At 35.8% G+C, this 12558-nt stretch overlaps 1 protein-coding gene across 2 annotated transcripts in view; it reads right to left on the bottom strand.

Annotated features, from left to right (window-relative positions):
* LOC115418049 (carboxyl-terminal PDZ ligand of neuronal nitric oxide synthase protein-like) overlaps window positions 1–12558 on the bottom strand; it is a 431902-nt gene that overhangs the window by 212359 nt on the left and 206985 nt on the right. The gene's annotated exons all lie outside the window — the stretch shown is intronic.

Below are 12558 nucleotides of genomic sequence, written 5' to 3'. Positions count from 1 at the left end.
GTTAACATCTAAGTATTGATAAATCTGCTGTAATTATTGAAGAAAATGGTTGAATTGTTGAGTCTGTTTGTATGACTGTAGTGCCATAATCATATTGTTGTGTACAATTCAATTACTGCATTATGTATTTGTTGTGGTTGAATGGTAAAATTAGGAAAAAATGTATTGTTTGTTGTATTAAATTAGTGATAAAGGTGTAAAAGCACTTGAGGGGTAGGATTAACCCTTTCATGCATAGTGGTCACTACAGTGGACAGTTATTCTACAGCTGTTCTCTTATATATTCATGGGTTTTGTTGTTTTAGTTCCTTATCAGCCAACACAGCACCATCCTATACACTGCAATCCATACCATTACTGTGACTTTGCTGTTCTTGGGTAACCTGATCTGCACTAACATGTTTGCGTGTAATCAATTGCTAATTGTTTTTAGACTGTAATTAACAGTTTTCTTAAACAAAAAGTTGTTTTTTGTTGTTTTTTTGCATATTATCTCCATGAACTGAATGATAACTAGTATTAGAGTATGATAAAAGGTGAGAAAACATCAGATTAGTGGCATTAAAAATGTTTTCATTCCATAGTTTTCACACAGTATATTAGAGCTGCAACCGATTAATCGACTCAAAGCGATCCCAAAAAATCATTCAACCACAGTTCTCCTGAATCAAAGCTTTGTTTCTGTCATTTCTCTGCTGTTAAACATTGGTTCCACTGTTGTGTTTCACACAGACACTTATTGTGACACACAAAGAAGCTTCAATTCAGGAAAACTGCAATAGAATATCTCCCTTCAATCAATTCGAGACGATTAATCAAATCGTGAATTTTTGCATTGGCTTCAAGCACCTGGTCGATTAATCGATTGCAGCTCTACAGTTTATCACTTTCTGATATTGCAATTTAAATATGTTTCTTTGCTTCAAAAATTAAACACATGGTGTCCAAATGAGTGGACATTTTTGTACTCCACAAAAAATAGGTCCATTAAAAGATATTAAATCGCATTGTTTTTTTCATGCCTAAAGAGGAATAAAAACACTCAGGAAAAAAATCTTGAGTAAGGTTCTCATAATTCATGCATGAAAGGGTTAAATAAGTTTATACTTCTTCCTACTCCTTTTCGACTATGCAAAATTCAGACTTGCACGTACTTAAAGATAGATTCTGTTCATTTATATGTTATTTTGTTTGTCTTAATTGGCTTAATTTTGTTTCATTTTGTTTCTTTGCATGTTCGAAATAAATAAATACCGTATTTTCCAGATTATAAACCGCACTCACCCCGTCTCCAACGTCTCACCGTCAATTCATTGATGCCAAGCTTATATGCAGCACCTCTATTTCCTTCTTCATCATCAGCCGGCTTGATCGTTAGCCCAGAAAACATTAATTAGCCGCATCATTTTAGAGCCACGGGTTGAATGTGTGGGAAAAAAAGTAGCAGCTTATAGACTGGAAAGTACGATCAGTGTTACGAAATCACTAAAACCCTGCACAGAGGTCTATATTATCTAGCTGTATCATCTACCGAAAGAAAACTGACCACTCACATCTGCTCTTTCCAGAAACACTTTTATCATCTCCTTTTCAACTCGTTCTTTGCTCTCCCCTCTCCCCCTCCGACCCCAGTCCCTGTGATAAAAATCAATGCCTCGACGTATTTCTTTCCTTGAAATCTGAAGCATGGAGAAAAAAAGGTCTTGTGCTCTGCCACATATCTGCCTAGAGGGGAGTGGATTTTATTCTCAAATTGTAGCCAATGGTAAAAAGAAACATTACATGCTGCCAGACACGTAAGGCTCAGTAGAGTGAGGAGAAGGGATCTTAGCTGACTGGTTTAGCTGACAAATCCCCGAGCGGTGCGGAGATGACGGCTTAGATACATCTCCATCAGCTGTCTCTCACAGAACAGCTGCCAAACATCCAGGTGAAGATGCATCAGATAGATCCCACCGGGCCACCTCGACATGTAAGCTATCGAAGACGGTTAAAGGCAAAATAAATCAGCTTACAAACGCAGCCAAGAAAATAAAAACACTAAACAAAACTCCTTATCTCCTGTTAGAAGTTACAAGCCTCAATGTTTCACATGAATAACTGTCCTTTCTAGTAGACGCTGCTGCTGACAGAACCAACACAATAGCGAAGCAGCTTTGGAGAAACAATGTTATGGTTTACCTTCAAGAACTTTTTCATCCACGTGTAACAGTTTCATTCGCTTACAGAAATTAAGACATCCAAACTACAGGGTGTCCCATAAGTCTCCATACATAGGATAAATAAACGTTTCTTGACATAAACCATTTTTATTTATATAATATGCTCTATATCACTGCCATTTTGTCGGGAACACATTTCAATGCGTGTCCTCCACTGCTGAAGAACTATAAAGAAGAAATATAAAGAAATACATGTTAGAACCATATGTATTATGTCTCCTATGTATGGAGACTTATGGGACACCCTGTAGTATGATGAACCAAATGGAAAACATGTTCATGATTTAATGAGTCAAACATGAGCTCAACTTTTCTTCCAAAAGTATCCTGTTGCTCTGCTGATCGATATGGATCCATTTTCATTTAGATAAAGTAGATAAATGAAAACATTTGGAGGATGAATCTTAAAATATCATTTAATAAGTTCCACACTGCCAAAAAAATAATTCAATGTGAAAAACTTTACACAAAATACAGATAAAATGTTAAAATAACATCATGACTTAGTATGTTTAAAGAACACTGTACTATTATTAACCCATAAAGACCCAGTGGTACTTTTAGAGTAGTAATTGAATTTTTCCTGTACATTTAACCTTTTTAAAGTGATTTATCACCATTCATTACAATAGTATCCTCTGTATTTTGCAATTATTTCAGTGTAAATCATGTATTTTCCTATATTTAATTCACTGATCAGGTAGATGTTCATTAAAGATCAGAGTAAATTCAAAAATTATATCAGAAACAGAAAAAAACTGAAGAAAAAGTAACTTTTTCAGCAAAGATATCAATAACTGAACATAAACCAAGCATCTCCATCTACTGTCATTGATCCAACTCTGTAGGTTTTACTGGTGAATCAATGTTGTAGAAGATGACAGTGTTTCCACATTCACTACGGAGCCTCTGAACGTCCAAATGGGTCATATCTGATGACCATGAAAAGATGACAAACTGTATTTTACATCAGTTATTTACATGTATTGATAGGTTTAGTGGATCAACAGGTATTAAACATTTTAGATCAGTAGATGCTTTTGGTCACCGGTGGATGTTTGGGTCTTTATGGGTTAAACTTGTCATAGTTTTTTACGTGATAGGTTTTACATGTGATTTGAGCTTTGGAAATATTTTGTGCAGAAGTGACAATCATCTACATTCATTTGTATGAAAGCTGCATGGAATTCAATACAATATATTTTTACCAACTCTACCAAAATTAATTAACTGGACAACAGGATCTGAATCAAAGCATTAATGGGAACATAACTTTATTACTACCTACCTAACATTGTTTAGGTTCACAAGGCCTGGACTCCATAAGATCTCTGAAACAGTGCTATGGTATCCGGCATGAAGACTTTAACAGCAGATCTTTGAAGTCCTACAAGGTGTGACGGGTTCTACATGGACTGGATTTGTTTGGTCACATTCACATTGACAAACTCAACTGCTGATTTACTTCTCAGATACTCCAAATTTTTTATTTTTTTTGGTTGGTCACATTATTTTTTTTATGTGGCAGTGTCAGTTTCTAGAACTGACCACACACAGTTTTAAGTGTTGAGATAATTTCCTTGAGTAAAAATACAACATAAGCTTCTTTTTCACCACAGGAACTTTGATCATTTACCTGAGATTTTGGAAAAGCCTCAGCATGTTTCCACTGAAATTACCCAGGGGGAAAAAAAAACAAAAAACAAACTTTCCCTCAATCAAAGAAATAGGACCGAGTGTCCTGTAGTCCAACAGCATATTTAAAGACATTAATTGACATTCGCTTGACGTTTCAAGGTCACTCAAGGTCAAAGGTCTTTGTACCAGATGAAAGCCCACATGTGACTTCCTATCTATTGCCAAGAGTAATTCTATTAATATCTTCAACTGTTTTCATGTTATAGCACTTTAAAATTTGTCCCATTATAAACCAATGGGGATTTTTCACATTTTCAAACTTCATAAAAAAGTCCAAAATCAATACCTCCCAATTCTTCGAACTGGCTTGGTAGACCTTACCGCAAAGATGTTCCACTGCAAATATCAAGTCATTCTGACTGAGGATTTTGGAGAAGAAGATTCTTGAATAATTGTTTACGGACGGACGACGGACGGACGACAACTGATACCAATAGTCCTTGGACTAAAAAGTACCTATTAGGGGGCAGGACTTTATACATTCCACAGAATTATTGGCACCCAGTGTCATTGAATGACACTTTAATTGGGAAAAAAGGCACATGGTGGTTTGAGTCAGGATGTGGAATGGATTATTTGCAGCTAAAACTGCTGATAACACTTAGCAGTGATGTTACTATCCAACACTGATCATAGATCAGCTGCAACAGCAATTAAACAAAGCACAGCTGCATTAGTTGCATTTACTTCAATATCATATATATATATACATATATATACATATATATATATGTACATATATATATATATATATATATATATATATATATATATATATATATATATATATATATATATATATATATATATATACATACATACACATACACACACACACACACACACACACACTCAATGGAAAAACTTTTTAACCAACTTGGCATGCCTGTCTATTGTCTTAAAAGTCATTGCCATCTGTATTATGTGATGATATTATGTTAAAACCCAAGAGTTCCATCAATAATAAAAATTGTTTTTTTTTCGCCAACTTGCAAAAATCTGTCATGAATATAAGGCTTTCTTTATATGGATTCAACTGTGATCTGTTAGGTAATAAACCTCCAGAGGTAACCTCACTCATATACTGCAGTTCTGCCATCAGCCTTTTTTTTCAATTAAAGTTTCATTCAATCACACTGCGTGCCGGAGACATTATATATAATGTATAAACCGTTAAAAGGAGCTATCAGAACATATCTACCATTAAGACTGGCAAATGGCACTCCAATGAACTCAGTGACAGGTGATTATAAGAAAACCTGCTTATTCCAGTACATGAAGAAGAGACTGAAAGAGCTGAAAGTCCATGATTGAGAGTGTGAAATAGACACGGTCACTCAGAATAAATGAGAAAATGGAGACAGGCAGAATTTGAGTGACCGATGGATTATTGAGTGAATCGAGTGGCTGAGGGAAAAAAAAACAAAAAATAAAAAAAGGAGACAGGCATGATGCATGAATAAGTAGGTAAAAGGAGAAAGAAAAGCAGATGATTCATGACTCATCCAGTGAGCTAAAGTTCAGCAGTGCATTTAAAGTCAGACAAAAACACTCATATTTCTTCACATTTAACCTGCTGCAGTCTCATCACCGTAGGCAAAATGAAACTAGAAAGAAGGCAGCCTCTGATTAAAGGAGACCTACGACCTGCACAAATAAACACGCATTAGAGCCAGTTTTTTTTTACCCACATTGATTCACTTTTGACAGGCCGTGTAACGCAGCCCACACACACTCCCACACAGCTAACCTTGTTAATAAGCCCTTCTTGTTAACAGGCGGAGTCTATCGTGCGGGGGGCTGAGATGTGATGTTTGAATAATGAAGTGGGCTTGTTTCTGAGGGCCTGGGTCATTTTTACTTTGATAAATCGCTGCCTGTGAAACAAAGGTGCTATAAATCACAGGCTATAAAAGTAATACACCACACACATGCAGAGCACCGACAATCACACAATGGTCAATAGATGCATCGGCCTGTTTTGGCAAAAGAGTATGCTATTGTAGCTCTGTTTTTGGAATGAAACGCATGTGCTTTAAAGTGGTACTGCACCCATAAACCTGCTGTATAATGATTGATTGTAATATGGTGAAAACATATCTATACAAGTATTAAAACTGACAATGACGCCCGTAATTAAACTGTTTTTTTTACACTAAAACAAAGGGAACATTTTGGATTTGTCTGTATTTATAGATTATTATGATAATATTGTACTGCTCTGCCCCACTTGAGATTGAATTGGGGTGAATGTGGAACCTAAACTAGAATGATTGTTACTATTTTCAATGTAATTTTTGCATTTCATAAATTCATCCCAAGGGCCAGATTGGATCCTTTTGCTGGCCGATTTTGGCAGACACTGAACCATGCAACAGGTTGCGTCATGATGAAAAACTACATATTAACATTTAAATCAATCACTGAACCCCATCATGATGACCTTCTCCCATCAGTCATTGCTGCATATCTTTATGCTCCCCCTTGTCCTACGTGGTGACAGTAGTTGCTTTTCCATGGACCCTCAAATTGTGTGACTATAACTTGCGCATTAAAATTTACCTAATGCAAAAACGACGATTTTGCCAAAACTCTCGTTTTTCGATTAAAAGTTTTTGCGCTGGCAAGAGGTGGTTTTTCAGGCGTAGCGCAAATGGTATATCACGCAAAACTGCAATAGAAAGACCTTTTTCTGCAACTAGAGTCATGTGAATACAAAAAATGGATGTTGACGAATGTTACAACAAGCGAAGAAGAAGAGTTTTAAAAGAAACATGGCGTGGTATGTGTGGACACACCAGGAAACCAAATCCTTTTTTTAATTTAGTACAGGATAGACAGGTAATATATAATAATAATGAATATATCTGTAAATCAACACGATATTTATGTTCGTCATCATATTTGTGGAATGACTTCTCATGTCATCTCGCAATGGTAAATAAACAAATCATCGCATTTGTGATTTAATGTAAAAACCGACATTACGCACTTCTGTTTTTTCAACATTTAGTAAATATTGGTACAGTTTTGCGCAGATGTCCAATGGAAAAGTGACTAGTGACAGACATGTTTACCTGTTGATCTCATCTCCTGCTGCCAGTAGGTGAATACTAGTACAACAAATCCACAACGCAATGCTGGCATCTAGTCGTGCTAAGTCTGCAATAAAAAAAGGTGGCCTTGTTTTAGGCAGCAGCTACTGAACTGTCAGATTAAATTAAGATGTTATGTTATAAACATGACAAGCACCTGCACAAATAAGTAACTAGGACACTTTTTTTAAATGTATATAAGGATATTATTTCCCCTTCGTCATAATATAATATTCGTCAGAATATTCGTCAGAATATTGTCAAAACAGGGGTAAGACACACAACCAGAATATTAGTGTGCATGTAAACACTGTATTTTGTTTTGTTTTTCTAAATCCTACAATGGAGAGGGTTAAGGTTACACTTTGATATCATATTTGAGCATTTAACATCTTGTTATTGGAAATCCATGCATGCTCGAGTAACATGAAACATACTCGAGATGCTGTAGAATGTCACCTTCAAAACATCGACTCGGTGGAACACTATACAGATGAAAACGTCCCATTGGCTACAGGAGCAGAGTATTAAATGTGCGCTTTAAATCTTTGTTCGATTCTGGCTAGAAGAACTTGTCCTTTGTGCTCATTTTTCAAACAGTTACAGAATGAATGCAGACTTTCGAGGAAGCAGGGACATTTTTGGCATGATATATAGATTTACAGTATATGGGCGGGGGGGAAAGAAAAAGAAAACACATTCTTTTAATAACATGGCTTATTCTTTTGTCTGCATATTTCACTACGTAGACAGGACCCTGTCATAATGCCAATCTAAAATCTTTTTTCTTTTAAGTGTGGATTTGGCAAAGCAGAGATAAACCAGGCTTAATTACACAGCATATTGCACAGGCATTATGTTGATTAAAATGACGATAAAAGGCTGGGTGAAAAAGGTAAAGGCTCATTATCAGAAAAGCTGTTGTGTCAGCTCAGACCCACTGTGCCCAGAAAAAAAAAATCCTCTGAGAGTTTACAGCACCAACTTGGCAATTCTGAAGGAAACTCAAAGAAACAAGAGTTAATCATCCAGTAGACAGGCAATTTCCTCCTGCACATGTAAAGTCAAGGTGAAACCTGAGCAAATGTTTCATTTTTATTATTTGATATACAGTCTATTGAAAAGGTAAAATCTTCAGTTTGGTGATGTATATTTTTGTGTCTTTTATGAGAAACTGCACAGGGAAATCAATAATGCAACCTTTAGAAAGAGCTCAAATGAGACACATAGTACTGTATAAAACTACTCCGACATAAACCTCAAAACAAATCAAGAAAACTGAAGGTTTTATGATGTTTTAAAATTTTCTTCAGGGCTATAGGTGTTTGGGAAGGTGTATTTTTGACTATACAATAAGTGTGCATATTGGCACTAATCTGGGATTTATTAATATATACAGGTTATGATTTTTTGAGAGATAAGGTGATACTCTAACCCTACTTCCAATCTCAGTTTTGCATTAGAGTGAAAGAGTCAAATAACAAAAGACAGATTACAAATCAATCACTCTTTCTTTTGCATCCTAAATGCAAAAAGGGTGTTGTTTCCACCCCTGTCCATGCATAAATTAGCATTTTCTTTAGCTGATTTTCTGAAAATTTAGTTGAAAATGTGTGATGCGTTTGGAAATTGGTGCAGCTAGACTAAATGTAATCAAATTAGTAACATTGCCAAACACTGGTCATATGTCACCTGCAAATTTCGAAAACATGGCAATAATATTTTGGATGGATGCATTTATTATTTTGAATACTTTATCTGCCTTTACTTGAGCACTGAGTCTGTAATAAGGTTTTGTTTGGGGGAAAATAACCCCCAAAAAACCCTCTTGAATGGGTTCATCATGATAACACTGTTAAAAAGGTTAAAGGTTAACTCCCTTTATTACCCCTGTAAGGAAATTCCATCTCTGCATTTCACCCATCCTAAAGGCTCATTTATGATCTACATTAGATACGCATACACATATTTAGCCATCTGTTTGTCCTCTGTGCTCATTTCATGTGTACTCCAGTCTGTTTTCAGAGAGCCTGCAGATGTGTATGCAAATAGAGGAAACCTGAGCAGTACCTCCAGAAACCATAAGGCCAGTGTGAGATTTGAAACAAATCATTTAATACCAATGTAAAATATTCACCATTGACATGTCTTGAGGTGTTTAATGACCTCACAGACCAACACCGCCTATGACACTGCCTCCTTCTCAATGTAATTAGTTGCTTTTCCATAGACCCTCAAATTGCGGTAATATAACTTGCACATAAAAATTTACCTAATGGAAAAATGACAATTTCACCAAAACTCTTATTTTTCAAAGAAAAGTTTTTGCGCTGGCAAGAGGTGGTTTTTCGGGTGTAGCACAATATCTTATATCACACAAAACTGCAATGGAAAGACCTTTTTCTGCAACTAGAGTCACATGAATTAAAAAAAACAAAAAAAAAAAAACAGATGTTGATGGATGTTCCAACAAGCGAAGAAGAAGAGTGTTAAAGCAAACACGATGAGGTATGTGTGGACACACCAGGACACCCAATTATTTTTTAATTTAGTACGGGATAGAGGGGTAATATATAATAATAATGAATATATCTGTAAATTATATTTACATTCATCGCCATGTTTATGGAATGACCTCTCACGTTATCTCGCGATAATAAATAAACAAATCATTGTATTTGTGATTTAATGGAAAAAGCGACATTACGCACTTCTGATTTTTGGACATTTAGTAAATATTTGTAAAGTTTTGCACACATGTCCAATGGAAAAGCCACTGCTGTCTGTCTTCTTTCTTGTAAAAAAACCCCTACTCCTCTTCTTGGTATTTAGTATGTTCATTCAGACCAGCGCCCTCTGGTGGACTGATTGCCAAACGCTCATTCTAACACGAAAAGCACATGGATGCATAAAGGCTGGGACATTTACACAGTTTGAAAAGCACATATCTGTTTTTGTACATACACAGAGCAAAAAGGAGCCTTAACACACATACGGTAACTGGCATTAGCACGTAGCACACAAAAGCTTTAACTATATGTAGCCTACCTGTTGTAAGAGGTTATAACCATGTAACTGGTAAACTCCATGCTGCTAACCACTACGCCACTGCTTTCTGACACTCCAAGTCCAGAGACTAAGTTGGTGTAAAATAATGTAAAAGCTGAGACTGCATATAGACTGAATATATAAATAATGCTGATTCACCACTTAAATCGCCACATTGCGTTTCCCTGTTTATCTGAATAAATATATATCACAACTTTCAGACCTGGAAATTGTCTTTCAGCCAAGTTTCCATTGTTGATGTGATATTTTTGACGGTGGCACGCAACACAGCAGGAGATTTTGCTCTAGTTCTAATTCAAAGTTAATTTCACTGAACATGATGCTGTGAGGCTGTCATTCCACAGTGTGATTGTTTTGCCTCCCCTTATCTGCTTAGTTTTTCACTCTCTGCATATCTTCACATATTTACTTTTTGATCAGTTCTTCTTTTTATTATTATTATTTACTTGCGGATGGTAGCCAAAGGGGATTCATAATAAACAAAAACCTTCAACGTGAGGGGAGAAAAAGAGCACAGAAGTAGAAAAAAAACACAGCTCATGCATATATGCACACAGCGCATTAAAATAAGAATATGAGATATAATACATCAAGTCCCTCCTGCAAGGACATTTTCATTTTATGTGCATGTGTGACAGACTGTGATAGCATTTTAATTTACATGGCGGAAGATGAGCCGGTAGACTTTTTCCACAGAGATGAGAAAGTTGAGAAGCAGAAGAAAAACAAACTTGTGCAGAACAAAGTGTAAAGTAGATCAAAAGACGGAAAGTTTATGAAATGCAAGATGGGGAATATACAATTAACAGGCGATGCTCAGCTTTAAGTGCTCAATTTCTATGTTTTGTGCCTTTTATTCACCAAATACTAAAAAAAAAAGTTGGATTTTACATTTTAATTTTGTTCCCAAGTGTACACCTTGCAATATGAAGATACGAAATATGTCAAACTCTAATCATAAACATCCACAAAACAACACTTTTACTCACAGATGTATTCTTTGAATACAACTGACAATAGCATTTACACTTAAGAGTCCATTTTCTGAAATGATGTACACACCTTTTGTTGTAACCGTGACTTAATGAACACTTACGATGGAAATAAAAGCCTAATTTAATAGAGTCCAATCTGCAGTTCAATAGTGGGGATGCCTTCCCTCGTTCAATATGAATACATTTAAGGGAGCTGCATGTTAAACCTGCCAAGTCAGCTGTAAAATCCAACTAAACATGTATCCCATGGAGAGCATATGTGAGTAAATATGGATGAGTGGAAGAGTGTTTAGCTCTTAAGCTTGTCAAGCCTGTTTATGATAACTGAACAGTCAGCTAGAGGTGAGGCAGCGCAGTCACAGCGAACATGTGATCTGACACACACACACACACACACACTACAGCAGAACTATACAAAACACTGCAGTATGTTTCACTGTGTCAGGACAGTTCAGATCACATGACATGTCAGTCTGGTATGATTAGGTGATTTTACATATGGAGAGATATGACAGCCTGCATGTTGCTTTGCTTATGAATAACTGAAGAAACAAGAATGAAACCATATAAAAGCATCTGAAGTGTGTAGGACACCAGTGATGCACCCACTGTGGAGTTCCGAACCAATACCAACCCTGTTTAACCCATGAAGACCCAAATAACCCCCATCGACCAAAAGCATCTACTGACCTAAACTGTTTAATACCTGTTGATCCTCGAATCCTATCAATACATGTAAATAACTGGTGTAAAATAAAGTTTGTCATCTTTTCATGGTCATCAGATATGACCCGTTTGGACGTTCAGAGGCTCCGTAGTGAATGTGGAAACACCGTCATCTTCTACAACACTGATTCACCACTAAAACTGATGGAGTTGGATCAATGACAGTGGATGGAGACACTTGGTTTATGTTCAATTATTGATTGATTTCCTGAAAAAGTAACTTTTTTTCAGTTTTTTTTTCTGTTTCTGATATGATAACCTTTGAATTTACTCTGATCTTAATGAACATCTACCTCATCAGTTAAATACAGGAATATACATGATTTTTCACTGAGAAAGAAAAAAAAAAAAAGCGAAATACAGATGATAGTATTATAATAAATAGTGATAAATCACTTAAAAAATTGAAGTATAGAGGAAAGAAACATTTGGGAACTACTTTCTCTGTTTCTGATACAATAACCCTCAATATTCATCCTAGCTTTGATGAACATCTGCATGATCAGTAAAATAAACATAGGAAAATATATGATTTACACTGGGGAAAAAAATAAAAAAAAATAAGGAAGATAATATTACAATCAATGGTGATAAATCACTTAAGAAAGACTAAATATAGAGAAAAATTCATTTGGGAACTGACACAAAAGTAGCACCAGGTCTTTATGGGTTAGAATTTAAGAAAATGGCAAATAGCTGATGTTAGGCCAGATTTTATCTTCTGTGTTAATTCCCTTTTCAGCCAAGAAAACA

The sequence above is a fragment of the Sphaeramia orbicularis genome, chromosome 4, assembly GCF_902148855.1.
Source record: "Sphaeramia orbicularis chromosome 4, fSphaOr1.1, whole genome shotgun sequence".
NCBI classification, from domain to species: domain Eukaryota; kingdom Metazoa; phylum Chordata; class Actinopteri; order Kurtiformes; family Apogonidae; genus Sphaeramia; species Sphaeramia orbicularis.
The sequence above is the reverse complement of the archived record's forward strand: the minus strand, read 5'-3'. Positions and strand labels throughout refer to the sequence as shown.